Raw genomic sequence first — 25,302 nt, 5'->3', positions numbered from 1 at the left:
ACGCAGCGCGCAAACCGCCACACTACCGCTCCCCATGTTATATACTGTATTGTGGATATTGACCTCAAAAATACGAAACTAAGATCCCCCGTATAGCTTCAATAGACTGTTGGCTCGAGTCCTGTTCGCGAGTAGCACCTTTGAAGGACGGCACGGCACAACGATGGGTTGGCTGGCCAGCACCACGCCGGGACGCCTTTGTCTGCCCAGTGACGATGTTTACACATCGCACCAGGTATTTATTTCATGTTGAGTCAACCTAGGGGAGGCCCCCACACCCTCGCACACATACCACCTGTCAGCATACCCTTTTTGTCCCCGCGACGCGAACCCTGTCTCCCAAAAAGGACTCCCATCTCACGCGCGACTCACTATGGCATCATTTCGGTCCACTTTAAACTTCTGCCCGGGCTCAAATGATTCTGCTTCGTTTCGCAGCTGCGTCTCTGCGACGAGGTATCTCCTTGGAGTTATTGTTGTACCCTTTTCTTGCACACGTGTTTGCGACCTTTGCTATTGGGCTCGTGTTTATCCCGAGCCCAACTTTACAGCCGTCTTGATTCGTCTTTACAGCCGGTCTCTTGTTTTATCTCTCCGTACGAGTTCCCTCCAATTAATTGATTTTTATTTTTCTCGTATTTTGTGCAACAACACATAAAAAAGAGGGGGCGTGAATATTAAGTGAAGGAATGATGTAACCATCTCGGATTAGCCAACTGCAGTAGTTACGCGTCAATGAATGAGTCAGAACAAATCGAACGTCGAGCCGGCCCCTATCCCAACCACTAACGCGGATCCACCCCATCATAACCCACGTGCTTTGTTATTGTTCGGTAAGGTTAAAGTCAACGTGGTAAGGGGGTAAAAGTGCAGCCCCTGCAACTGCTTAGCTCGTGCCACCGCTGACTGAAGGGCGTCCGCTCGAGATAGAGGGAGCTCAAAGAGAGAGCCCCTATTGGAAGGTATTTTCCATTACTCTTACAACGATGTTCAAACCCTCTCGGAACATGTGGAGGGACCCACGCTTTACCCCACCACACGTGACCTGCTAATCCACTTGATCGTGCTCTCACCCACCCGTTCCTTTATGCTGCACTGTCCAGACTCGAAACTTGACTGAGCTTTCGAGATTTGATGGAATTGGGCCCATTCCGGGTCGATTGAGTCTTGAGGAGTTCTTCATTTATTGAACAAATGGAAATTTGATGCTGATGCAACTCCCCGTGTACTGTGCCACAAACACCAATACCACTGCGATTATTATTGTTGTTAATCGACTTCAGAAATCGAGTGGGATTTTCTCCTTAGTCGATGTCAACCAATCGACGAATTCACAACTGAGAGCGAGAGAGAGTGGTGGAGCCGTGGCTAGCTGCGTTGCGCACTTAACCTATTTCGATAACCGGCCACGGATGACATCAGTGGCGAATGAATGAGCATATCAAAGTCCACACTGAGTAGCACGGTTGACGAAAGTCAAACAAACCCACACACGGCGCGGGGATGGCCTCCATCCAGCAGTGGATTGGTGAGATGCTCTACATCATTACTGACTGCCATATCTCGATAATGAAGTGTCTGAACCACGAACGTCTTGACAGTGTTCCCAATTTGTTGGTTTTCACGAACAAGAAAGAGTTTATACTCTTTGGTTCTTTCGTTAAAGTCACGTAGATAGATAATAATACAAAAGATCACGACGTTTGTTGCGATCGAAACGTCGTGATATATTATTATAATTTTATTTTTTATTTTCTATCTACGTGACTTTACTGAAAGAACCAAAGAGTATGAATTCCTGCAGTCACGAAAGCTTCAAATCAAGAAGAAAGAGTTTATCTTCCGAGGAGATGGAGCAATAAAATCAGCTCGTGCACAGGTGCCGTGTGAACTGGTTTTTTTTGTGCGTGTTAGTTTGCTGTCCTTACTCCGCACCTCCGATGAGCACGGTTGGCTACGTACGGTGCGAAAGAAGTTCAGCATACAGTCCTTACATGAGGATATTAATGTCGGATGATGATGAAGAAGACAGGCGGCGGAGGCGGCGTTCATCCAGCGGTGGATTGTTTCAAGGCGAAAACTTCGGACGAAATCGACTTGGGGGGCTTCGCGACCAGCTCCCGAAGGCCGTGGCGGGGGGCGGGGGGGGAGTTGAATAATTTTCCGGAGCTCAGCCTCGCACAGTTCGGGATGTAATTGAGCTCTGGACCACATTGTGCCCGCGGTGTGCAGTATAATTACACACGGACGCAGCAAACGATCAATTCTGAGTCAGTGTTGGCATGTAATGAAAGTATAGCGTAAATTAGAAATGTGGACGGTTAGGGGTATAGAATGGCATGAGGCGTTACGCGTAATTACCGTGTTGTCATGCTGCACATCAAACAACAACAACAGCAGCATGAATGTTCCCTTTAATAGAACGCGAGTTGGAACGAAACACCATCATCATGAGCGACATTCATGGTCAATCCACTGCTAAATGAAGGCTTCCCCACGTCGCGTCAGATCATACTTCGCCGCGGTGGTCTGGGCGAGTTTGTGATTTGTGGGCATTTGAGGAGGTCCAAGGACCGATCCCGGATATCGCTCACCACCGATGTTAGCGTAGTTGCGATAACCACGCGTTTTAGATGCGGCCGTGATCTTTCCAGACACTGCAAGATCGCTTACAATATGTCGAGTCAACCGCCCATGTGTGGAATAGGAATTCTAGAACGAGAACGAAATTCCGAGCATTGATGGGACATTCTAGAAGCTCCACGGACATTCCGTGTGCTGAACGAGAGGATGACATATCGAGTGGCATATTTCAGATGTGCAACAATAGAGGCCCGGGATGTTTTATGAGGGTCGTGACTGCGGAGCGGTCATTCTAGAAATGCACGCGTATAATGCGTCTTGTTAATCTACTGCTGGATGAGTGCCTCTCCACGCCGTGGAGGCTTTCGAGGTTTGTGTTTACTATATTCCACCACTCTGGTCAATACGGGTTTGCGGTAGGCGATGAGCATCGGCGTAGGGGGCATAGGAGTATAGTACAATAATGTATGTCGCTCAACTGTCCTCTCCTCCACTCCACGTAGCCCCCCTGAAGCAGCCTATAACAACCTGTTGTGCAGAGTGGTCGCCCATCGAAGCACTCGCCAAGCTCATCTCTTCGGCTTATCCTCCGAGATTTGCCAGCATCGGTGATATGGCCAGAGGCTCTTCTAGAAGTCTACTGTAATCACACTGCGGGTTTTTTTTTGTAATGATTACAGTTCCCAGTTATTTTAAAGTCCCACGGTGTGAAATGTAATCTACAATATAAGTCAATCTTTCTGCTGTCCCTCTCTTTCTCTCTGAGACGTCGACCTATATATTTCGTGTCCATGACGCTTGGCATTGGAAGTCCGCCATATATATGTGAATTTGAGATGAAAAATTTAATTTAGGCGTTGAATGTCAGCTCTCAATGTGTCACGCATTCGTGGTCATGACGTTGCTTATATTTGAGAACATTGCTCAATTGCACTTTCCTAATTTATATTTAGACGCTTTAATAATACTGATTACACGGTAATAATAATAAAAACGTGATTCCATCCCGCCGTCAGTCCATTGCAGGATGAAGGAGTCCACACGCCGTGTCGCTCGTTCATCGAGGTTGCTTGACCATATGTCACCGCGCTGGTGAGGTGTTCGCCGTGGTCAGGTATCGATCTCAGGTTCGGCAGTTTCACAGAACCACCGTTACGCAGCGACACCGCTTAGACACTTTTCTTCATAAAGCCACGTTATACAGTAACTGTATTGTTTAAAGGAACGCCGAGAAAGATTGTCTACTAATCGACTGGACATTATCATCGACTAATTCGGCGGACCCCGTATAACGACGGCGGTATTCTCCACATCATGTATCCCGAAGGTGAGAAACCCCTATAAAACCCACTCCCCAGCGTGACGTGGCTGATGGTCGCGTTGGGGTCGGGAGGGAAGTGAAAACGCGTTTTTTTTTGTCTTAACATTCGTGTGATGCGATTTTGTCGGGAAATCGAACCGGTAATCGGTAGTGTGATTGATTATGTAAGTAAGTACTGTAGTCGTCGGAGAGCCGAGGAGCTGTAATCTTCACCACGGGCTTAGATGATACTGCAAGATTGAGCGGTGAGACACTAGGAGGAGGAGTTGGAGGTGACTCGATTTCGCAAAAAGCCACCCCCAGGGCATTGAAATATTCATGGGCTGGATTGGCAGCCTTGCACTGTAGCTTAGTTGTCACAGAGCCAGATTGCACAGTGATAGGACGCGGTTCTGTGTCTTCTGTAAGCAACCGGCAATTTCAGTTTTGTGACCACAATTATTTCGAATAATAACTATATGTGTACGTTGAGATTGGAGGTAGTGACATAATTGCCCAACAATTATTCGTGACACTTTTGTGCTTTGACCCAGAAAGTCAAATTTGTAAATTAAAGCGCAATTTAAATGCTGCAATTATGAAGTTGAGGATTCAAAGCCCGTTATCAATCCACTGCTGTATGAGTAGTTTCTGGATGTTGTTCGATCTGGCTTCAGCGCGCTGCTCACTGCGAGTTAAAAGCCCTTGTCCCCATTTAGGCGTGACCGCGAATAGAACTCTGATCATCCGATTTATAGCGCAGTGCGCTAGCTACTGCGCCACCGCTCTACACTGTCACCCTGCCGCCACCGCCCGTGGTGTACAATAACACCGCACGGTTAGATACGTAGGGTGCGAACGAAGTTCAACATACACACATAACAATAAAGTAATTGCTATATACTGTACTCATTTCAATTGACGTCAGCTCTTGTACAGGTGCGCGGTGAATTAATCATGACACCGCAGGGTCGTGAGAGGTTGCGCCAGCTTCCAGGAGACCTTCATCCAGCAGTGGATTGACCATGGCTGATCCCGGCGATGGATGAGCAAGTCTGTCAAGAGTGCAACACGAAATATTTTACAAGCCCTTTCGCCTGCTTGCAGAACATCATTAACTGTAATGACGGCGATGATGCTGATGTTTGCTGATTGATGATCGTGACGGTACATCGTACACCGATTTTAACTGATATTCACATCAGGCCAGTGAGATGCAATATACTTCGGAAATCCATCATAGTCAGGCGTCACGGTGGCGAGGATGTTAACTACCTCGCTGGGTATGCAGGAGGCCCACGTGGGTTCGATCCCAACCCTGGCGCTTGCTGTATATTTAGAGTTTTGCGTTACTCTATCTCTCTCGCTCTCTCCCCGTGGCCGCGTGAGGTTTTTTTGAATCCGGGTCCTCTGGTTTTCCTCGCCACGTGCGTTGAGGGTATTTGGCTGGTATACATTTACACGTGATAATAAGCCACTTCGTTGATGTATCATTTGCGAAAGCCAGGTCGCTGCCGAAAATGCGCTACATAGCTCAGGTGGGGGCCTTACCTGGTGAAATAAAATAAAAGTATAGTTTGAAGTTAATGAGTTAATAATGTGGAGACTTCTAAGCTTGAGACCGCGTCTTCATCTGTGACTCAATCATTAAGTGCGTCATTGGGGGAGAGGCGTGGTCCAGCTCCGTGGGGGGTGGGGCGTATTCTGTGGGCGGAGCTAGGGGGAAGGTGGGGGTGGAGGCGTTTCCTTTATCAATCTACAGCTCTCATTGGACACCGCCCAAACCGAGCGGCAACACCCATTAATCGCGATTGGTGGAACCGCCTCCGCGAGGCACGCCTCCACTCGCGCGTGCAGGGTTGGGCTAGCGGTATAAAAGGCACCGTCACCCTGCCCACCGCGATCACAAGTCGCGTGGACTTCGCCCGAGAGACGCAGCAGAGGACAAGCGGACGGAGCAGATAGACGAGGTAGACGAGGTTGACGGGACAAACGACGAGACACAAGGGTCGATACGACGAGGAAGGCAAAGGAGAGGCGGGGGGGGGGGGCAGCCGAGGGTTGTGTGTGGGGGGGGGGGGGGCAAGACTGGAGCGCGCGTTGGCTTGAGTTGAGAATGAGTTAGAAGATTCAAGGGGACAGACGTCAAAGTTTCCGTCTCGCCAATGCCGGAGTAGAATCATTACCAACCCCCACCACCACCACCATCGGGCTCATCCTCGCGAGCTCCAGCGTACCCCGTGAGTTAATCAACACCACCTCCAAACCCACCACCCGACCGATCGACCACATTAACATTTCGGCATCATCGACATATAGGCACCGTCGCATAAGGACATCACCACCATCATCATCATCACCACCACCACCAACTGTCATCATCGGTACCATCATCACATGTCGAGACGTTTCCATTCGTTCTCGACGCAATATAAATGCAACGACTGCTTACCGTCACTTATCACATCGCTCGCAATCGCCGTCGTCAAGAACGCCGTGATCGTTTAGGACATCATGACCACGTTATTGATAATGTAGTGTATAAGCCGCGCTGTGTGTGTGTGTTTATATCAAGTTACCGATGAGGTCTTGTTTGTCTAGTCAAATCATAGGCAGCGTTCGCCGTGTTGACTGTGCGGATCAATACAGTACACAATTTGTATAATCCACTGCCTGCCATTCGCTTCTCTGCTGAAGACTTTGGCGCTCAGCTGTCAAACGATAACACGCTTAAAGTTTCGTTAAAAAAAATATATACATATGATCTTCTTGGAGGAGAAATTTGCCGAGTTTGAAAATGTTCACGCGCCACACAAAGTGCCGCGTTGTGAAAGTTGCCGCACAATTAGCAAGTTTAAAAAAACAAAAAAATTGTGAACCGTAAAATAATTATTAATTCGCCCGCAAGCTGTTGCGCTAAGTCGGCCACTGTCATGCGTGTGGAACAGGTATTCCCTATGTCATGTTTTGTAGCAGCTGCGTTATAACGTGTGTGTTTTTTTTTAGATGCGTGAATTCTTGCATTGCTAATGGATTTTTTGTTGTTGCTCCGCGCTATGTAAATCATTGGCGCCGTCACGCGCGCGTCAAACCCCACACGTGGGGATGTCAAGTTGGACTCTGCGCCGTGCCATCGTATAAATCATTGACTGTGCTTCTATGAGCGAGATGCTCGCCCCCCCCACTCCCCATGGGCAAATCTATTTAAAAATGTGTATATGGTCAGAAGGTGGTGTTGCCGGGACAACCCCACCCACGCCCGACCGCCTTTGTTTTTCTCGTACGCGTTTTGCATTTCGACCGCATCGCTGCAACCAAAATGTTGCGCATTTTGTTGTTGTTGTTCAAGCCGAGTCCACCTAAGTCTTGCCCGCACTCGCTGTTGTGATGTTGCGGGGTGCGGTGGGGGGGGGGGAGATCCGTGTCCATGGGTAGGAATCAAACTCAGGCGGGTTGACAAAGGTCCCGCGTGTATAGCCTTTGGCAGGCTGTTGGGGCAAGTGCTGTCAGCGAGCGCATTATGAAGGTGCCGGAACGCCACACGAGTGGGTGGGTGGCCAACACTACGCCCGGCCGCCTTTGTCTTCCCCATCGGCTACTAATTTTGAGGCTGAATTGACTTAGCGGGGAGGCCCAGGGCCTGTGAAAAGAATCGTCACCGGTGTTGGCCGCGAGCGGGAATCGAACTGGCGGGCGGCTGGTTCGTAGTGCAGCGCGCCAGCCGATGCGACACCCCCCTTCCCCCTGTCAGGCGGGTCGTGGCAGACGCACACATGCGGTGAGTAGCTCTCTAGAGGCTCCGGATGGCTGTATAACATTGTAATGGGCGTGTGGGTTGGGTCCACCTAGGTGGGTGAAAACGCTACGCAGTAGAATACTACTAACACGGGGGGGGGGGGGGGGGGTGCATCACGCAGCGGCAGGCAGACAGAGGGCAGAGTCGGCTGCCGTTTGCTGTTTGCCGCTGTCATCGTTACCGGTCAGGCACCTGTGACAAAGAGCTTCGTAGCTCATCGGATTTCTCCAGGATAGATCGAGATTCTGATTCGTTGACAATACAGCAGCACGCCTCGGCTTAATATTCGGCACAAACGGGCACGTGCTGCACATCACAGCGATAACGGTGGACTTAATACAGCAGCAGCAACAACAACAACCACCTTTTGCAGATCACATCAACAATAGGATGGCACATGACACACATCGATGTCTTTTTGCTGACCCAGGTCACTTTTTTTTGTAAATGAGATGCTCTCTATCTACCCTGGTCTCTTGGAGTTCTCATCTGGTTAAACAAAATTAACGTGACGTGTTTTTAACACACCCTTAACCACTGTTCGCATACTACGACGACGTCTAACCGTGGTGCAGTGCAACAAACACCTGATTTTTTTTTGGCATTTGCGTATCACAGCAACGGAAAAAACCCCAACCCTTGACCTTAACACATCAGAGCCGCAACTTCACGTTCCATATCACAGCAATAATTTACATCCCGCAATAACTTTGAAGGTAATACCGTCCAGCAACAAACCACACAAACAAGAACCACGTTTTTCATATAGCAGCAACAGCAGCAACCTTGGACACCAAGCAGCAACCACACGTTGCTGTTAGACGGTGTCGTAACTTTTTGGCTTGCACAGCAACTTTTGGCGAGTTTATTCTTTGACATGTTTACACTGACAACGGCATAATAATCTGTTATTATTTTTTTTGGCCGTGAAAAGTGTTGCTGACGTCATGCTTTTTACGTAGATATGTCAACAACATTTATATGTTAAGCTGGGTTATTTTCTGACCTAATATATTTGTCACGAGCAACCGGTCTTACAATTAATTTCACGTGGGTGCAATTAAACCTGGCTAGAGCAATGAATTAAATAGTTTAATATCGACCTAACATGATGGGTACATAAACTCATCTTGCGTTGATATTCAGCATTATGTGTATAAGGAGATATCAGCAAACTCTGGACCGGTTTTTGACCTTGTGGGTCTCCTCAGCAGATCCAGGCTTGCGAAACATATGCTAGTTGGTGGTGACGATGATTATGCCATTTGATTCCGTTGGCTTGAAGCTTGGTAGAGATGCGGCTCTGCCACGACACCACACTGCGGACGAATCGACGTGGACCAAAAACCCTGGAGGGTATTTTTCGCATTGCTCCGTAGAGGAGGCGAGAGAGTACTTTTGATACTTTATCCCACCGTACGCGAAAGGCTGAGACGCTAACTGCGCCGAGCCCATTCGGACTGCCGAACGAACCCAGAGACCCGTGTAAAACCTCCGTTTGGGTAAATATCATTCGTGCACGACTGCACTCGATATGTTTATGGAATGTTGTTTTTGTCTTGGCCCAAACCAGGTCGCAGTACTCTCCGGTAGCGCAGTTGTTGTAATAGTTTGAGCAAGTGTTATTTGACCCCCGACGTAATTCGCACTCCCCGCCATTCACGCATTACGGATTATGTACAGTCGCTTAATGAAGAGAGAGAGAGAGGGCTTATGTAATCAATGAATGAAACACGGACGGGGACAGGTTACGCGTGAGAATAGATGGCTGATACTGTTCGGACAAGCGGATTGGCTATGACGTGGTTGTTTTAGACTGTGACGTGGTTGTTTTAGACTGTGACGTGATTGTGTTTTAGGCTGTGACGTGGTTGTGACTCACTCGCCGAGACAGTATAGGCTGCGACATGTGGTTTTTTTTCTTGTACTTTGCCCTTCTATCATGTTTTTTTGGTACTGTTTGTTGCAATGCTCTGATTTGGCCTCTACTGGACATTGTGAAAAAGAGCTTCATAGCTCATCGGACTCCTCCAGTATAATTGAATATTTCTGATTCTGATGTGACCAGCTTTACTGTGCTGATATTAATAATATTACACTTGGCTATGTGATTGGGATTAGGCACGTGTAATTGACTGGGTGGGCTGATGTTCATCATCGGCAGCCATGGTCAATCCACCGCTAGATGAAGAGCCCCCACCTCTCAATATCCTGCAGCGTCATAACCCCCCCCCCACGTGGCACGTGCACACAAACTGCTTTCATCGCTCCATCTCCTCGGCGCACGGACGTCCTCTGGGACGCATTCCATCCCTTGGCTGCCAATGAGATATACCGAATGTAAAGTTGTGTTGCCATTCTTGATGAAGTGGATACTGCTGTGGTTGTCGCGGTTAAGCGCACTGAACTCGATCCTGATTAGCGCACTGAACTTGCAATTCAGAGGGCGCCTCCACGGTGGCGAGATGGTAATTACCCTCGCAAGTCTCTCAAGAGTGCAAACGCAAAATGTTACGAGCCCTTTCTTCACCTGCCTTGCAGAACATTAACTCTAACGACGGCGATGATGCTGATGATGATGATGTTTGCTCATTGATGATGGTTGACGGTACATCATACACCGACTTAACTGATATTCACATCAGGCCATGGAGATGCAATATACTTTGGAAATCCGTCATAAGACGCCACAGTGGTGAGATGGTAACTATCTCGCCTGTTATACAGGAGATCGTGAGTTCTATTCCGACCCTGATGCCTGTATATTTGGAGTTTGCATGTCGCACTCTTTCCCTATGGTCGCGTGGATTTAACTTTGGGTCCTCCGGTTTTTCCCCTCCACATTTAGAGTCGACACACGTTCAGAGTGTTTGGCTGCTATATATTTCCACGTGATAAGCCACTTCGTTGGGTTATCATTTGTGGCCAGGTCGCTTCTGAAACCAAGCTCTATAGCTCGGTGGGCCTAAACCTGGTAAAATAAAAAAAAACGTTTATAAGTTTATTTTTTTCCCGATTCCATCTCCCCGGCCTCGGGAGTTGAAACGATGGGGGAAAGAAACCAGTGACGATGGCTTCATAAATTCATTGATCAGCAGCTTGCGTCTGGTGGGGTGAAGTGTGTGCGTACGTCCACTGTTATCGAGATACCTAGCCAGTAGGACTAATATCCCCTCTACAGGAGGCTCTCAAGGGCTCCCCCATCCAAGTTTTTTCTGAATCATCAGGAAAGTATTGTGATTAGATATATTTTTTGTAGCTTCAGTCCTGAACCATGGGGTGGTTATCCTTGAGAAAGTTACCACTACCGCGCTGTGATGCGCTAAACCCTAAAACACCTATTGAGAGTTTTATTGCACGTGAAAGTGTAATTGTGAATTGTGATGTGAATGTTATTGCACACTCGCGCACGTGGAGCTATTTGTTGGCTGCTTCTCTCTCTGCCTTAGAGTAGAGCTGAATTTTACGAGCGAAATGAGTTCAACACCAAGGCAGGGTTGTTATGAGTCTTATCAACATTATTATCATCATCATGGCATACATTAGTTCCTCCAGGGTGCATAAAATGAGCACAACCTGGTGAGTCCAGGAATACTACGATGGTATATAGGTACATGATATAGAGAGAGTAATTTTATAGGAACTTCGGGGAATGTTTTATGGGCCTCCTATGTTTGTGTATTATAAAGTCCAGTGTTAAGGCGCCAATTCTCTTTGTACGAGTTCGTGTTTGTGTGTGGATCAAAGAGCTCGGAGTAAGCTAATATTAAATGTGCAAGCTGCCAAAGTGTTATATAATGTCATGGTGGGCACAGCGCTCCCTTGTGGGCCCACAGTCAACACAGAGAGCCTTTTATACAGATGTGTGCCTGTGGCCTCTACGCGGTGTTTATCATGGTGAAGGGGTTCGCTGATGGAGAGGGGGCTCTGTGTGAGTTGGTATCGATTCTTTAAAGGGTTCAGTCCACCTCGCGGCGATGGGCGGAGTCGCTGCGTCCGTTTTAATTGCGCGATTCGGTGTGTGCCTCCTCGATTTCACGCACAGCACTTTTGCCACTCCACTGCTGGATGAGTGCCTCCTCGTGCGGTGCTTGTTGGTAAACGTGAGGTGCGTAGAAGTACGGTACAACAATGGGTTTATGTTACACCTGTCAACCAACCTAGCTCCCACATCCCCATGCCAACCTGTTTGTGCATTGAGATCGCGCATCCTAGCGTTGTCTACGGAGGCAACACAAATGTAGTGTATATTTAATGAAGTTACAATATTCAAAATTACTCGGAGATAAATTGAATAGGATATTATTTGTGAGTCCAGGTTGCAGCTGCATCATAATCATCATGTTTTGTAAGGCGTTATTATTTTTTGCCAAATTGAGTTGACGTTAAATACGTGACGAATTCTGAAATTATTTTAACAATGGGATTTTCTTTTGTGCGTAAATCGCCCTTGTCATCTGTCTACCCAGCTGGTTACTTCGCTGGCTACATACCTTGTCACTCAACTACGTACCCACTGCCCACCAAGAAGTCTCTAAATGTGTTCTTTTACTAACCCTATAAATCCACGCAACCACCTACTTATCCACCTCCTCCACAAACCTATCTCTTTCCCGCACCTCGGATTAGCACGGTTGTCTGCGTACGGTATGAAATAAGTGCTGCATTCATACATTGTGGAGAGATGATGGATTCGGGACTATATTCAGGTTCATGTATGAATGCATTGTGAACTTATTTTTCACCGTACGTAGCCAACCGTGCTAATCGGAGGTGCAGGGGGTGGGGGGGACAAACTTAACGCAAAAAAGCAGTTAGAAAGAAATGAGTTGTTAATGTAGATTTAAGGTTTAATGACATCATTCAGACGGTTAAAGCAAGTGGACTTGGATAGAGAGAGAGGACACGTCGCTGGAAGGGATGATGGCCGGATAATGCCCGGAGTGGCAGCCAAGGAGTGGAACGTGTCCCAGGAGGAGGATGTCTGGAGCGAGGGGGTCAGCGCCTCCTCGTGCCCTCGTTGCTTCGGTGGAGTGGCACATCCGTCGCGGGATCGTGAGAAGGGGCGACGGTGCTGGGGGTGGGGGGTTGAGGGGGGATGCCTTCATCCAGCATTCGCTAGACCATGGCTGCTGCTGATGATGATGGTGATGGTCATCGTTGTCCCAATGCAGGGTGAGTGGTGATGCCTGGAGGCCAATTATGGGTGCCTCCACCACACCCACCAAACGCGCGCCCTCTCTCTCGCTCTCCCTTTCGCGCTCTCACTCTCTCTTACTCACACTCGCTCTCTCGCTCTCCTTCGCGTTCTTTCTGACACTCCCTCGTGCTCTCTCCACTTCTCTCTCTCTCTCACTCTCCCGCACCTCAACCGCGCATATTTTGAGGGACTTGCGGTTTGTGCAATTCGCATTTTATTTTTTATATTGGGGGGGGGGGGGGGTTAAATAATGATTGTTATTCCTCTTTAATAATGCCACCCGAGTTTAATTTAGTTAATTATTACTCTATCGCGCCACCCCATGTATAGGTCAGTACATTAATGAAATTGGGCGATTATCGGAGTGAACGATATTTATACTTTTTTTTGGAATGCGGATAGCAGAAAGTGAAGGACATCTGGCTAACAGAGCCGTGATCATTTACCCCCCCCCGCCCCTTCATCGCAGCAATTAAATTAATTGTTACGATTCATGGTAGCGATTAATTATTCCATGCAATAATAATCTATTGTCACTTGATCATTGCGGTTAATCGATTGGCCATTCGTGACTGCAGGTAGCCACGTGAAACACCCCCCCCCCCCCCACACACAAACACAACTCGCATTTCTGAATTGAAAATAAAATGACCCTTGTATTGTAATGCGTGCATCACAGGCTTAAACAAACAAACCAAAAAACTCGACGTTGAATCGATGCATTTTTTTAATGCTTCCACCGACTACTGAGATGCACGTGGTCAGCAACAAATCGGATCGTTACGTCCAATCATTTCTGTCGTCCGTGTGTGTGCCCGGTGTATACGACACGCCGGGGCTGATGGTGGTTAAGCGCTCTTGCGTGTGTTGTATAACAGCGATGGAATGCGAGCCTTGATTATAATTAGTTTGGAAAGCCACATTCGTGCCAAGGAATGCTTTGACTCGCAAATCGCTAAGGCTCCGAACTCGAATCCCGCTCCGACTCGAACCATCATCCCCAAGTGAGGTTGATATAACGAGTACCGCCTCGTGGCCAAGTCAGCGGTGTTGGTGGTCCATACAGAGAGAAATGGAGAGATCGCGATGCTTGCTTGCCATGGGAACGTGGAATTTGCACCGCCTGGCTCGGCCCCGCCATCGAAGGTGAACAACCGTGTCGCGTGGGATTGAGCGGGGAGGAGACGCCTTCGCCCGACCTTTCCATAGATGTCCACCACCGATGCGTTCGTGATCTGCATCCGCTTTGCGGAGCTGCTGTGGTTGTCATGATCAACACCCTGGACTTGCAGGTCAAAGGCCCGCTGTGTTGTCTCATCTAACTGGCGCGGCAGTTGAAACTAATTCCTTAAATCCCACACCCCACTTTGGGGTGCGGTTGGGTAAAGTGTGTGGGTTACTGCCACCTTCCAAGACGTCTGGTCACCGTGGAAGAGTAGGCCAAGTTTTCTTCTGCCAGGTGCTCTCAAGAGCTCCCTCTGGCCGGAGGCCCTTCTGTCAGCAGAGGTGTGAGCAGTTGCAGGGCTGCTCCTTTTGCCTAAGTCTTAACTTTGGCCGTTCGTGGAGAGAGAACCCTTGGACACTTTGGGTGTGGAATGTCCCACCATTTTGTCAATCCACTGCTGGATGAGGGCCTTCCTGCGCCATGTGACTCGTGGTGGGGGTGGGTGGGTGTTATTTGACCACACCTCTCGGCGCTGGCCAGTGCGGGCAGTCTGAATGCCGTGGGCAAACTTGGCACACGGGAGTATAGAAGCACGGTACAACAATTCACACAGCCCGTGACGTAGCCACTGCCCCCCAACGTACGGAGGGGGACATTTGGCTCCCCCCCCCACTCGTGACACTAACGTCCCCTCTTCTGGGGCGAGTCCGTCGCACGTACGTTTAACTTCTTTCGTACCGTACAGAGCCGACCGTGCCTAATCGGAGGTGCTTGTTGGCGCGCGTTACCGGACCCTGGGAACTTTGATCGAGAGTCGAAATTGCCCCCCGTGGCTCTTGCTTGTCCCCACACGCCTGGGCAAGACCTCACGTGATCTCGAGGCTGCAAGATAGCAAACTCTGGCATACGGACTTCATAAATGTCGATTGTCACTCCGTGTACCCCCGCGGTGCTTTACGCAATGGTGGCGGGGGGAGGGAGGTGGTGGTAGTGGTGCGGCGATTGGTGCACGGCGTTACGCGATGCCAGGCGACTTGTGGTGTGTTCCCACGGCGTTGGGAAGTTGCGCGTTGTGAACGTTTTTTTTTCTGGGCCTTGCCTTACCTAGGTCGGCTCAACCTTCTTTTAAATGGGTGAAACCATTGGCAAGTGTGGGGAGACCAAGGTGGCCTGGCATGATGGTGCGTCCCATACCACCGGCATCTGAATTGAACCGGCCTAAATAGGTGCTCGCTAACAAACGCTCGGCTCTGCTGCCCGTGTGGCTCGTGATAGCACCGAGTCTCTGCGTTTGTGCGGGGGTGGTTCGTTGAGCAAAGTCTGTGGATGTTAATGCCCGTGGACAGCCGCTCTTTATTTTTAATCCACTGCTGAATGAGCGCCCCTCACCATGCCGGTCACGGGTTGTGTGACCACGCAGCAGCGCCAGTTGAAGGCGGGCAACATGCTCTCTCCCCGTACGCTGAATACCGAAACCCGTCAAATGCCACCTATAAGTGACGGTCACGTCACCACGGCGCCCGTGCCAGGCTAGGTGCACCACGAAGCCCCGTGAATTGTTGAAGGCTCGCTGACAGGAGGTCACGGGACAGACCCGGGTGCCATGGGTTGGCTGACCTGAGATGACTGGCAGACGCACAGGCTGTACCCCCCACCCCCCCTACTGTGCCAACTTGCTGCATTTTAGCCGCCCGGCGCTCTGCTCGTTGTGAGCGGCGCTCCTCTGCCCTCAAGTTGTTGTTGGAGGGCGACTCCCTCGCACAAACTGCCCAGCAGCAGCGTCCTTCACGAGCCTCCTCTCACGCTGGAGACGCGCACACACATACACACAAGGCTTGCACATGTAGTCACTGGGGCTGCGTGCGAGAGCGTTCTGCATGCCATTTGGTGTTGAGCTGCGTTGTGTATTTGGCAGGTAAGTGTGACGTAAGCTGGCCACGTGTGTGTGCGCGTGCATGCATGCAAGCAAGAATTTCTGTACGTGTCTGCATGTCTGTGTATTGTTGTCTGTGTGGGCGTTGGTGTGCATGTGTGTTTGGGTGGATGCATTTGATTACGCTTGTGCCTCTATATATATTTTTTAGTCGGTGTTTTGTGGCGAGTGTGTGTGTACGCGTATGCATCTATGTGCGTGTGTGCGTAAGTGTTCACGTGCGTCAGTGTGCGTGTGTTCGTGATGTGGTGTGCATGCGTGTGTGTCAGAGTGTGTGTGTGTCATGTGTTTGGGTCAGCGGTGGTGCAGCGGTTAGCGCGCTACGCTGCGCTACGAACCTGGCAACCCCGAGTTCGATTCCCGCTCACGGCCAACACCGGTGACGATTATCTGAACCGGTCCTGGGCCTCCCCTAGGTCGACTCGGCATCGAGTGAGCATCTGGGGTGATGTGTAAATATCGCCACCGGGAAGACAAAGGCGGCCGGGCGTGGTGTTGTCCACCCACCCCTCGTGTGCCGTGCCGGCCTTTATAGGCGCTTGCTAACAGCACTTGCCCCTACAGTACGGGAGATCTTTGTTTTTGTGTCCGCGTGTGTGCAAGGTAATGCGTGTGTTTTCACGCACGTGCATGTGTTTTATTTTTGTATACGCATCGGTGTGTGTGTATAAGTGAACGTGTGTGTGTATAAGTGAACGTGTGTGTGTATAAGTGAACGTGTGTGTGTGTATTCGCGCATGCTCGCACATCTTGTGGGTATTTGCTCGCGCGCGCGAGTGTGTGCGCGTCATGTAATGTGGCAAGGGTGTGTAAAACATCGTCACTCGGGAGGCAAAGGCGGCCGGGCGCGGTTCTGGCCACCCGGACTCCTGTCGTGGGCCGTGCAGGCCTTAATGGGTTGTTCCTCGCTAACAGCACTTGCCCCTAAAGCCCTGTTGAGGCTATACCGTAGGGGGGGGAGGGGGTCTTTGTCTTTGTACGTGTGATTGAGTGTGTGTGCTCGCGCCTGTTTTTTCTGGTGCGCTCCAGAGAGCTGATGAGTCATCAAGAGGCATCTTTGCGTTTTTTCGCCCCGGGACTCCAACCGCCCATCATCCACAGCCAATTCCTTGAACTGCCCACGGTTTTGGGCCCAAACCAATTCTGAATTCATTACCTGGCTTACTGGTGTTGCTGCTGCGACCGCTACTGCTCCTACGATTTCCACTACTGCTGCCGCAACTACTGCCACTAATGTGTAGCGGTTGAAGTCTGTGGAATCGTCAGCATTACGCAGACCAGCGTCCCTCCCTGCCAACTGCGCTGGTGGTTTTGTTTTTGTTTGTGTTGAAATGGACACACTTTGTGTTGTGGTTTTTACATCTAAGCGGTACGCTGTGTGTGTGTATATACATACAGAAGTTATAACATGTATAGTATATATGGTCGGTCGGGTGTTGTTTAAGGTAGAATATAACTGGATTACAGCTCTGTCGGTGGAGCAGTCAGTCGGGCTTCCAACCCTCCAGGGTCGCGTTTTTGGGGTGCAACAGCGGCGAGATGTTAACTCCCTTGCTCGGTATACAGGAGGTCGTGGGTTCGATCCCGATCCTGACGCCTGTGTATTTGGAGTTTGAATGTCGCTCTTCTCCCTGTGGTTGCGTGGAATTTTTGGTTCCGGGCGTTCCGTTTCCCCCCCCTCCCCGTTTAGAATCAACATCATGCGTTCAGAGTATATGGCTGCTATAAATTTCCACGTCCATGATAAGCCCACTTCGTTGAGCAATAATTTGTGAAAGCCACGTCACTTCTGAAAGAGAACTATATTGCTCAGTGGGCCTTACCTGGTGAAATAATGATAATAAAAATGTAGTTTTAATTGTTTCGAATCCAAACAAGGATGGACTTTGTGGCTTCACGTGGTTGGCGTGGACCATGGTGCCAGGAGTGAAATGGGGGGGGCGGGAGGGTGCGGTGGGGGTAGGCCCCCACCCACCCATCCAATCTCCCCCCCCTACCCATCCAATCTCCCCCCCCTCCCCCCTTCGTTGCCAGACGCCTGGGTCCCCTGCGGCTTGTGGGCACCGCTGCGATTGCACCGCCTGCACACTCGATAGACTTCGCGGCTGGGTGGGCCTGTTACTGCCATCGTCGTCATCATCATCATCATCGTCGTGTCTCGGTGGTTGGTGAAATGAACGCCGTGTGGTGATGCTGCGTCTCGCTGCGCGCGGAGAGGTCAACGGGGGTTGTTTTCGGGACGAACTGGTCCCTGTCGTGGGAATGTGGAATTTCCAATGCTGATCTTTTTTTTTTGGGGGGGGGGGGGGCGGGGAGGGGCGTGGACCGTCAGTGGACCTTGTGCGCCAGCAAGCTATCGTTTATCCGTGGGTAAAGTTTGACCTTTTTTTTTGACAGCTCGTGCAAAATTTATGTCTGTAGTAATGTTAAGTGATATTGGGGGGGGGGTGGGTGGGAGGGTGGGGAAACCCAGGGTGTGTGTCTGCACCGACTCTGCTTATCCAGGAGAGCTCTTGTGTCAATCATGATCGTAACTCAGCAGGTGCTGTCAAAGTCGGGCTCTGTCGCTGCAGGTTGCAGCCCCGTCGTGAATCCACTGCTGGATGACGAGGGCCTACCCAGGCTGTGCGGGTCGTCGGGGCGGTCGTCTCGGCCATCGGTTGGCCACGCCGATCGGGGCGTAGACGCGGGGGAGCGTAGGATCGCGGTACCGTACAACCGATGGGTGTTGTGTACCGCACCATGTCGTTGTAAACGTGTGCAGTGGCGTTGTCTTGTGCTGTGTGCGTGCGCGTTGGATTGTTGGTTGGCGCGCAGTGCCACACCCCCACTAACACTGGACATCTGTGAAAAAGAGCTTCATAGCTAGTCGGATTCCTCCAGCATGAATACATATCCTGATTCTGATTATGAACACTGACTCTAGTGCTGCATGGCCATGCTGCAACATCGTTTGAAATCGGGATTGATTCTCCCCTAGGTTTACTCGGCCTGAAATTACCACCTAATCCAGTGGGGGGGGGGGGGGGGCGGTTGGAGAGACAAAGGCAGTAGGGCTCGGGTCGCTGCTGGCTCGTGTGCTGTCCCGGCCTAAATAGGTGCTCGCCGACATGGCCTGTCTTGAGAGAGTATATATCTCCATATATATAAAAAGCAAAGTTGTCATTATGCACGTCTGTTCAAAATGTTTAGCGTACTTCCCGACATGCAACAAACTTGAAATTTGCCATGTGGGTACTTTGCAGACTGTACACCATGCAAAAATTATAAAAATACACTTTTGTTTTTTTTTGTGGGGGGGAGCTCAATGTATATATTTTTTGCACGGCAAGTGAGCTGTGACGTCATCTGTCACGTGACCCGCGCATGTGGAAGCGTAACGCATTGTAGTGTAGCGGTGAGCACGCTGCGCTACGAACCCGGCGATCCGAGTTCGATTTCCGCTCACGGCCACCACCGGTGACGATTATTTTAACCGGTCCCGGGCCTCCCCTAGGTCGACTCGGCCTCAAACGAGTAACTGGTGTGGTGTGTGAACATCGCCACTGGGGGGACAAAGGCGGCCTGGCGTGGTGCTGGCCACCCACCCCCTCGTCCTGTATATACTACGGTGCAGAGCTAAACCGTCTGTGGGGCGCGCGTGCACGACACACGCACGTGCTCCTCTTAACTCTTCTCCGTTGTCTATCGCACATCCAAAGTGCTGCTTGTTGCTGCCCGCTTGGCGTTTCGGGCCATTTTGGGGTGGTGGGGGGGGGTGCCCTGTGCTCTGCAAACCGTGATTTTTGAGGATGAGAACACGGCGGCGGGCAGGATGCGTGCACGCAGCGTCTCGTATCCATCAATCTGTTGATGCATTTATTTATCCCCCCCACCCCATCCTCTAGCCTAGATTGCCCGCGCAAATGCTGTTAGCGAGAGCCTATTACGTGCGCCGCGCCGCTGTTATTGTCTTGCCCGGAATTGATTGTCCAATCCAGAACGGCGTGCGCTTGAGGGGGGTTCAAGTGCGGACAGCGGGCGAGGTGCGGACGGGCGGGCGGTGCAGGGGAGTTAATAGAGTTGGGAGGTGGTGTGGAGGGGGAGAAGGCAGTGGCTGAGTGGTAACGGACGCAGTGGGGTGGAGGGGGGAGCGGTGGTGGAACGGTTAGCGCGCTGCGCAACGAACCCAGCAGCCAGAGTTCATTTCTTGCGCATGGCCATCAGCTGTGGTGGTTATCTGAACCGGTCCAGGGACTTCCCCTAACGTCGACTCGGCCTCAGCCGAGTACCTGGTGCAGTGCGTCTCCCCAGTGGCGATGTTTAAACAAAGGTGGCCAGGCGTGGTGCTGGCCACCCACCCCTTTGTGTGCTGCCGTTCTGGCCTTCCTAGGTGCTACTCGTTAACAGCACTTGCCCCAACAGTATTTAAGGCTATACGGGGGATGTTTGTCTTTTGTGGGGTGGGAGGGGGGTGCAGAGCGAATGCCCTTCACGCGTTACGAGTGTTGGCGCAGTATTGCGCTATTTCTTTAACAACCCCAGCGCGCTCGCCTCGGCGCTCGTTGCAGAGGTCTGCAGTTCGAATCTAGCGGCCGCCCTGGTCATTACTGCAGTGCTGCAATCGTCGTTGGCACCAAGAGCAGGCCGCCGTCGGGTTCCCAAGTTTGCCAAAATAAAAAAATTACACGGCAAAATGTACCCAGTCGGGATTATACGTGGCGATTTTAATCCTGGCAGACCATCGCCCCGAGGGGGTCACTCTTACAAATAACTCCTCTGGTCTCTTGAGTTTTGGTCTGGTTCAACAAAATAAAGGAACTATTACAGAGCTCTGTATTTTTCTTAGCATGTAGACCAGAGGGTGGAGCGGTAGCACAGTGGTTATAACACGCTGCTATGAAAACCTTGAACCCAAGCCTGATTGTTTTTTTTGCCACTACCATTTTGTTAGTGATTCCTCGTAAACCAGACCCACGCTGACCAGTGTGGTGGAGTTTGGTCAAACCCCCCCCCCACCCCAGCCCACCACAACTGGACATCTGTGAAAAAGAGCTTCATAGATCTTGGATTTCTCCAGGATAACTAAAGATTCTGATGCTGAACCTCTCCTCTAAACACCAGTTCCTCCATAATCATCACCATTAATAATGTACATCACTGCATTGAATAACCTCCGCTTTTATTTTAATTGCCATCATCTCCGCGTACAATTTTATAATTGTTGCAAAGCGCCTTGGATGAAGGCGCTCCATTAATCTGCGTAAGAGGAAAAAGATAAGACCGCCGTGTAGTTTAGGGCTTCCCATTGGGCAATGATTTGACAAAAGGGGAGGGCGGCATCCTCTAAATGTTGTCATCTTTGTGAAATGTCACCGTCTGATGCGATTCCTGCTAAGGCTCTCCCAGCCCCTTGGCTTAGTTGGACGTTCGCCCCCCCCCTCCGCCACCATCTCCACTTAAACCAACTCGCCCAGATCTCGGGCTACTCCGCCGCGGATCGCCACAGTCCCGCCTCGGGATCGGTGACCTCTAAAAACTCGTTCAAGTGAGACGACAACAAAAAGGACGCCGTCTCTGGCCACGCGGTCAAAAATGCCCACCAAGACCGCGTGACTTCGTTTACCGCCACTTGACAAAAACAAAAAGCAACCGGAGACGGGATGGACAGACCGATGAACCGTCGCGTTATTTATATCGATTTTTTTGTTGTGCGTAATTTACAAATTTGGCATTTGGGTTGCGTGTCGGCGTGCGACCTACCGTTGGAAATTGTATCTTCTATCGCGCTTTGGTCATTTATCACGCACTCGTGGTCATTTCCACAGGTAATGGAATTACAGCGCGGAACACGTGAAACTGATAATCGCAGCATCTATTCGACATGGTAGTCATTTTGGGGCTCGTATAGATTGTTAAGCGTTTAGCCGTGGCGATTGTCGCCAAAGGGTACCATGGCATCGGCGCGTCCGACGTGCCCCGGCGTTGCGCTCGCAATTCCCACGGAGGAGGCTGGCGCCTGCCACACGGAATCGGGGGGATTTTTTGAACGGCGGCTCGCGGGGCTGCCGCTGGAGATGGAAATGAACGGACGTCGCGAATCGCCGCAGAACTGGCTGCATCTGCTGCGCGTTTTTCGAGAGGGCACCGCGTTTGTCTCACGAGTGGGCTGATTTTCTACACGCCCGCAGCCCGGTGCTCGCTTGATGCTGAATCGACCTCGGGGCGTCGTGGCGGGGGGGGGAACGTCCCGGCACCGCTGGTTCGGATCTTCGTCAGCGAAGTCGGCCGTGAGCGGGATTCGAACTCTCCGGTTCGCCGGGTTTGTAGCGCGTGGCGACTTCGCCAACCGCTGCTGTGACCAATGCGCCCAAGCAGCTGCACACGAGCTCATTTACGACGCACAAAAGACAAAGATTCCCCCGTGTACCAGCCTTTAACAGGGCTGTCGGGGCAAGTGCTGTTAGGCGAGCACACGTGAAGGCCGGGACGGCACGCGAGAGGGGGTGGGGGTGGCCAGCGCCACGCCCCACGACCACCTTTTGTCCCCACAGTGGCGATGTTTGCGCACCGCACCCAGGTACTCTCTTAAGGTCGAGTCGACCTCGTGGAAGGTCCGGCGCTGGTTCGACCCGTGGTGAGCGGGATTCGAAACTCGGGGTCGCCGTGTTCGTAGGGCGGCGCGCGCGAAATGCTGGCGCTGCCGTTCCCCCACGTGCGGACGTCACGATCCGCCCAAGCGCCTGCGCACGGGAGCTCATTTCCGACACGCGCGCACACACACGAAGACGAAGATCCCCCATATAGCCTGATTAGACTGTTGGGGCTAGTGCTGTTAGTGAGCACCTATGAAGGCCGGCACGGCGTACGAGGGGGTGGGTGGCCAACACCACCCCCGGCCGCCTTTGTCTCCCCAGTGGCGATGTTTACACATGGCACCAGGCATTCATTTGAGTCGACCTAGGGGAGGCCCAGGACCGGTTCAGTTAATCGTCACCGGTGTTGGCCGTGAGCGGGAATCGAACCCGAGTCGCCGGGTTCGTAGCACAGCAGCGCGCTAACCGCTGCATCACCGCTGCACACGTACATGCACACCATACTCTGGGACGCATTACCAAAAAAAAATCTACTCGAATAAACACCGGTCTAACCCGGTCCCTTGATGAGCGTTGGGCATGCACCTGGCGGTCCGTGGTGGTGCAGAGGTACAAGGTGGCTTCACCCTCATTAACTGCCGCCCTCCCCCCCCCCAGAGGGGAGTGAGAGAGTCGTTGAGCGAGCGCATGGTGTCGTCAGGGGGTTCCAGTGGCACTTGGCGCAGCCACACGCAGTGGGGCTTAATTACAGCAGCCACTCGATATGATGAGTCGACAGTTTTGCACCTCTGTTCCCGAGTGCGCGAGCGCGTGTGTGTGTGTGTGTATATATAAAATCTTAGTTCTGCGGGGGGGACGGGGGGGAGACAAAGCAGGCGGTGGGGGAGGCGGCTAGCCATGGTGCTGAGCACTCCCCCCCCCCTCGTGTGCCGTGCCGGCCTTTTAACAGGTGCTCGCAAACAACACTTAGTGCACTGCACGACGGATCCCGGCAACTGTGGATCGATTCCTAACAGCAATCGGCAAAAACTGTCTAAACGCGGCCTGGAACCTCCCTAGCTTGACTCGGACTAAAATGAGCTTGCGGCGCATTGTGCCACGAGAGAGACAAAGGCGGCCGTGTGTGTGTGTGTGTGTGGTGCTGACAGCAGCACCTGCTTTGTGTGTGCGTGTGCTGTCCTGCCTTTGAATAATTGCTCGCTTGCAGCAGCATCATCATTCCTCTGTCTAAAGGGTAGTTTTGTATTTCGTTCGTGCTGTGTATATATGTGTGTGTGTGTGCCGTCCATTGCCTAGCAACTCAAGAGAATAATTGTTTGAAGAAAAACGGTTTTGCGGGAAAATTACGCGTGCATAGGAGTTTTTTTTTAATTTTACTTGAGGGGGGAAAAAAAACATTTTCACCCGGGTAACTGCGATAATATGCAAAATCATTTGAGCTTAGGCCGGTGGTGGTGCTGGTGGTGGGTGGGTGGGGGAGGTAAATAAATCGCAATTTGCCACACGATGATGAATGGAGGTGGGAAAGAGAGAGAGAGAGAGACGGTGGGGGGGGGTGTGTGTGCAGGTGGACAGGCAGCCACGGGGCCTGTAGGAGGGCCGTGAAGTGCAGCGGGAACACGCCTGCCTAAGTGTTGGCCGCTCGGCACTGCTGCTGAAAAAGACGGCGGTCGCGCCGGTGGCAGGGAGCGCGGAGGGGGTTGGGGCCCAGGTTGCCGTGGATTTTGGTGTCGGCCAAGCTTGGTGACCGCGCGGTATTATTTCAGACTTGAACACTATACGTGGTGACCGGAACGGGTTCGTTACGCTTGTAATCCGCTCCATCGATTGGGTTCGGCTTTGTTACGTTGACAATCGCAGCTTCGAGGTGCCCTCGCCCAGAATCGGGTTTTTCGGGACGACGCGTCGATGTTTCCCTTTCCGGCGAGTTTTCCTGGGGGTCCCACCGGAACGCGTTCGATTTTCGCTCCCACGTGTTTGCTGCGAGCTTCTGCAGGAACTGAAAGGTCGGACAACCGTACCAACCAACGCGTGGGCCAACGCCTGAACGCAGAACCCTTTGTATTTCGCGATTTTCTTGAGGTCGCTGTTGGTTATTAAGCGCTTGTGACGGTGTCATCCAGAACTTCCTGAGCGTTAAATTGAGGGAACGGTGGCGCTGTGGTTATGGTGCTGCGTTATGAACCCGGTGCCCTGAGTTCCGATTTTCCTGGCCACCGCTAACAACGCTGTCCAACGACGTCCGAACTGGCCTTGTGTCTTGCCCACCTTGACGAACACACGCTGACCAGCATGGCGAAGTATGGACGAAACAAAAAATATCCCCATGAGCAAGCATGGCGTAGGTAGGCCGTCATCCGTTACTGGATTTATCAAGGGCTTAACCCGTTTTTATTATAAGAAGACGAAAAAGGAAATTCAACTCCTCCATAATGTAAACACCTTCCTCTATTTTTTCCCCCCTTTTGGACGGATTGCAAAGTAGCAGATCTGTCAAAACAACCCGTTTAAATTCTGCTCTACTAAGCCAGGGACACTTCATTACGTCCACAGACCGGATCAAAATAGGGTTTTCCACGCGATTCGTAAAATGTGGGAAGGGAGCAGCACATTCTGTGCCACGTGCTCGAATGACGAGGTGAATTGGAAAACCCGGTAGCAGAGGTAAGGAAGAGTTGAGGAGGTGAGGGGTTTGTTTGTGTGCGCGAGGCATTCGCCAGTTATTAGTTTGAAAGGCCGAGTCGACCTAG

General features: G+C 51.2%; 1 protein-coding gene across 2 annotated transcripts in view; it reads left to right on the top strand.

Moving 5' to 3' along the window:
* Nucleotides 1-5,765: 5,765 nt before the first annotated feature.
* LOC116947871 (uncharacterized) overlaps nt 5,766-25,302 on the top strand; it is an 82,610-nt gene continuing 63,073 nt past the window's right edge. The window contains exon 1 of one of the 2 annotated variants that reach the window (XM_032964104.2): nt 5,766-6,123. The gene's annotated coding sequence lies outside the window, so the exon portion shown is untranslated. The remainder of the gene's footprint in view (nt 6,124-25,302) is intronic. The other variant, XM_076071109.1, reaches the window with a different exon arrangement.

This window comes from Petromyzon marinus, chromosome 31 (assembly GCF_048934315.1).
Source record: "Petromyzon marinus isolate PM22_M1 ecotype Great Lakes invasive population chromosome 31, UKy_Petmar_22M1.pri1.0, whole genome shotgun sequence".
In the NCBI taxonomy this organism is placed as follows: Eukaryota; Metazoa; Chordata; class Hyperoartia; order Petromyzontiformes; family Petromyzontidae; genus Petromyzon; species Petromyzon marinus.
The sequence above is the reverse complement of the archived record's forward strand: the minus strand, read 5'-3'. Positions and strand labels throughout refer to the sequence as shown.